Source organism: Parus major, chromosome 10 (genome assembly GCF_001522545.3).
Source record: "Parus major isolate Abel chromosome 10, Parus_major1.1, whole genome shotgun sequence".
Taxonomy (NCBI): Eukaryota; Metazoa; Chordata; class Aves; order Passeriformes; family Paridae; genus Parus; species Parus major.
In genome coordinates this window covers 1,408,013-1,412,529 of record NC_031779.1, presented here as the reverse complement: position 1 = coordinate 1,412,529, position 4,517 = coordinate 1,408,013, and the positions used below count along the sequence as shown (strand labels likewise).

The window sequence follows — 4,517 nt, the reverse complement described above, 5'->3', positions numbered from 1 at the left end:
GGGACAGGGAGGCAGATCCTGCAGGACACACACCCGGGACAGGGAGGCAGATCCTGCAGGACACAGAGCTGGGACAGGGAGGCAGATCCCGCCCCGGCAGAGCCGCAGAAGGCAGGAGCCAAGCTCCCTCTCCTGGCACCGAGCAGCAAGGAGCAGGCATGGAAACTGCTTCCCGCTGGAATGTGAGTAAATGGAATCCCAGAGACAGAGCTGGGGCTGATCCCTGATTGCCATTGCTGGTGCCTTTACCCCATAGCCCCGGGAGGGTCGGTGTGACACCCACCCACTCCGGAGTGAGCCATGGTCAGGGGATGAGGAGCCAGCTGGTGCCATCCAAAGCTGTGCCCCTCTCTTGCTGGGAGGGAGTTTGACACCATATGGCAAAGGCACAGTGAATTCATGGTACCTTTCAAATATCTTGCTGAGAATTCAAGAGCTTTTATTCAAAGGGACAATGTCCAGTTGATTAAGCAGCAAAAACTGACAAAGCTTAAAAAATTGCCTCTTATTGCAGTTCTTAACCTCCAGATTCCCCCAGCCAATTTCTTCTTGAATAAAGGAAATAATCAGGCGCTGGGGCAGAACAGAACAAATGGAAAAATGTATCAAAGATGTGCCAGCCTGCCGTGCCTCCCACATGCAGGGCTGTGGGCACAGGCTGCCCGTGCCTGGAGGAGTGAGCATCCATGGAAAAGTCATCTGTTTGCTGTTTATTTATTCATTTCTCCTCTCTGCAATAATGGTTCGCTTCCTGCTGCTGCAAGGTGCCAGACAGCCAGGTCTGGAGCCTGCAACCCTCTGCTTATCTCCAGCAGAACAACAACCCATGCAGCAGCTGCCTGGGCTTCCCCATGCTGCCTGTGTATCATTTCTGTGCCAGGAGCAGTCAGAGATGGGAGCCCCATTGTGCTGCTCAGGGCCAGGAGGACGCTCAGCTCCTCATGCCAGGGAGCTCAGAGGTGCAGGTGGCCTCATCCCCATCCCAGGGGTGATTTGCAGGATGGCTTCAGAGCAGCACATTCAGCCCACCATTCCCTCATGCCAACATCTGGCTGCTGATGGCAGCAGCAGCTCCTGGCTCTCCCCATCTATCCCTCGGGAAGAGGTACAAGCTGGGGGTGAAGCTGGCAGCTGGAGCCAGGGGAACAGGTCTGCAGAAGTGGCAGGACACGGGACAGAGGAAGAAAAGATTTAGCCAAGGCAAATCTTAGCAGCAGGGCTGGGGAGAGAGGGGAGGATGCATTCCAGAGGCAGGAAGGCTCAGCAGGCTCTAGGAAGGCAGGGGAGGGAACTCCTATCCACAGCAGAGCTTTCCTCATGCTGCAGCCTTGTCTTCCCAGCCTTGAGAGCCTCTGAAGCTGGGAATTAAACTCGCCTTGGGGGATTTTTTTCTGCTTCTTCCCTCAGCTAAATCACCTTTTTTTTTTTGTTGTTGTTCCACTTAAAAGAAGTGAAAAAAAAAATCATTATCTCTGAAAATGGAGCCTCAGGAAAGTGGGATGGAGAACTGGAGAGATGCCCCACCTATAGTTAAAGGGGCTTCCACTCCAGAAGCTGTGCAGGAATATGCCAGCCCCAAAACAGCCTGGGGTTAGAATATTTAACAGCGTGCAACAGTTCTTCAGGAACCAGATGTTTTCTCCCAGTAATGTCCCCTAATCTCCCAAGAAGATTTCCAGGTGTGTCACCGGGAGCAGTGGTGGATGTGGATGACATTAGCAGTGAAACAATTTACATCTGATCTGGAGGGGACTATTGAGAGAGGCCACGGAGTCAGGAAAGAAGAAACTGGAGCTTTTCTCAGGCTTTGGTGGCAGGATGTGGAAGGAAGGTTCCAGCATGGCTCTGTGTGATGGACATGGCTGGGAGAGGAGAGGTGCCAGGGAGCCGGGATTTTGGGACATTCTGTACCGGCCTGGTCGGAGCTCTGAGGAGATAAATAAATATCCTTGGTGCACAGCTGCCCTGATTACACACAGGAGGCAGAAATCTGGGAAAAAGGAAGTCTTCTGAAGCTGCTACAGCCAAGGGGAGCTGGGAGTGAGGTCCAGATGCTTTGGAGGCTTTGTCCATGAGCGTGCTGGTGCTGCTCTTCCTCTGCTCCGGGGTTTCCCACCACTTGGAGCTCCATAAAACTAGCCCTGATTTCCATGCTGCAGGGAAAGAAGATTCATCACCTCCCATCTGCTTCCTAAAGGTTTGATCCTCATCCAGGGGATTTGTGAAGGGCCTGGTGTTGCCAAAATCATCTCAGGGCCTTGATAAATCCCCGAGTCTGGTTCATCTCGGTGTTTTCCACAAGCCTCGTGTTCCATCTTCGGCAGCCGTGGAAGCAGTGGGTGTCTGGCTGACTCCTGAAACGGCAGGGCAGGATGTTTGCAGAATTAATTGCTGAGCCCCGATCCCAGGGGCTTCAGCGTTGGCTTTCCTGCAGTGCACTTTATTAAAACCTGGACTCACTGGTGAGTCAGCTGCAGAGTGTGCTGCTCCCCCAGAGCCGGCCGGGCAGCTCCTCTCCCAGAGATCCGAGCTCTGCTGAGCCCTGGGAGCACGTGCTGACAGCAACCCTGCATGGATCCGTGATTCCCAACTGTCCCCGAGCCTGTGGGCCAGCACACCCCTCCTGCCCTCCCTCAGCAGGACCTTCCATGTCCTGTGAAGTGTGCCAGGAGCAGCGGGAGCAAGGCTGCCCCAGCAGCATGGGGACCTGGAGCTGAGGTGACAGTGCCCTCCCCAGCTGGGGACAAACCCAGTCCAAAGCAGGGTGGGCAGGGCAGAATGGCCCAGAACCGGTGACACTGATCTTTCCAGGGCAGGCAGGGTGACAGGAACCCCCAGGGGCTGGCCAGGGAGGCTGGCACAGCAGGGAAGGCTCCCAGGAAAGGCTGCCTGGGACAGCTGGGACAGGGGCACTCACAGCCCTGAGAAGATCCCTGCTGCCAGGTGAAGGCCGTGTGGAGCTTCCCTTGGAAACAAGCCCAGAACAGGCAGGTTCTGTCCAAGGTGAAGTTTGACCTGTCATCTCCATGTGTTCCCCTGCTATTCCCATCCTTTAAACTGGATATGGAGGTGTGTCTTCCCAGCCCAGCAGTTCCAGGGATGGGCAGAGACAGCTCCTGAGTTCTCCAAGTGTTAATGGTGTAAGTCAGGCATAACACCGTTCCCCAGGACTACACCCCTAGCCCAAGAGCTTCCAGTACTTTCTGTGTCTTTCCTTGTCTCACTTCTCCTGTCCAGTGAGGATTCAACCAGAATCACACTCACAATCCACAGCCACACTCCCGTGTATATCAGAACCAAAATACCCTGTCAGACACCACAGTTTGCCTCCAGGTGTTTCTGTAAGGTACTACAGAACCCAGCAGTGCCTTTGAAGTGTTCCAGGGAAGTGTCTCCAAGTATTCAAAGGTGGATCTGAGCAGGCCAGGCTCTAATGCCAGAGAAGCCCTTCCAGCACTGCCAGTGTGAATGTTAAAAACAAACCTGAGAAACTGCTTCAAAGTCATTTCACTCCTTTCTGCAAAGTCTCTGGGTGCCTCTGAGATAACCCCGACTGTGAACGGACACAGATCTGTAGCTCTGCTTTTGCTTGCTTGGGGATTTGCTTAACAAGGAGTCATTTTCTCCCTGCAGTTTAAGGCTAATGGGCCATTTCAGCCACTCGGGTATCTGTGGAGCGGGGCTGCCCTGGGCACTGCTGTAGCTGGGTGTTAGATTGGGTACGGCTCTTACAGGAACAACGAGCTGTGGCAGCGTGGGGCACCTGCTGCTGATAAACCCTGTCCACACCACGTGTGCAGCCTCTTCTAGGCTGGCCTAAACTACTGTGGGCTTGACCTGTCTGCTCATCCTGTGGCAAACAAAAAGCCTGAGAACCAAAGCACAGAGCATCCAGCGCTCTTCACACTCGGTATCCTAAAGGTAATTGCTCTGAAAGGCTTCCCCTTCACACAAGTGCCTCTCTCTGAGCAGTCCTTGACGTGCTCTCCCAGCAGAGCTCGGTGCTCAGGGCTTGTTTGGAAAGCTCCGTGTTTTTCTCTCGCCCCCCCAGACTGTCATCCCTCAGTCTCAGTCTGGCACCTGAGCCTGTCCTCACAGGAGCCCTGCTGCTGGGAATTGGGCTGGCACTTGAGCCGTGCAATTCCCAGCGAGCCAGCAGTGTCTGTGCAGGCTGCAGGGGCTCGGCGTGTTGGATGTTAGACTTTGGGATGACTAATTCCTACAAAACAGTGGCAAGCTCCCTTGTAAACAGCACTCCTGAGCAGCAAGTTGCTGGAAGAATGGCTTTTAAACCTCGAGCCTGCCTGGTACCCAGATGTTCACAGCACTGAGGAGCCTGGCAGCCAGTTTTCTAGCTCAGCTATTACTGCTCTGCCTGCCCAGATTCCCTATGGAATTTGAGCTCGGCTCCTTTTGTCTGTGGTGGAGATGTGCTCCGACCTCGGAGGGCAGCAGCACTCCTGCAGCACCCGGTGAGGAATGGGGCAGGAAATCATTCAGCAGGAGTGGGGCAGGAA

At 54.4% G+C, this 4,517-nt stretch overlaps 1 protein-coding gene across 2 annotated transcripts in view; it reads left to right on the top strand.

The window, feature by feature from the left end:
• Positions 1-4,517, top strand: part of HCN4 (hyperpolarization activated cyclic nucleotide gated potassium channel 4) — a 128,279-nt gene that overhangs the window by 96,857 nt on the left and 26,905 nt on the right. The window lies entirely within an intron of this gene.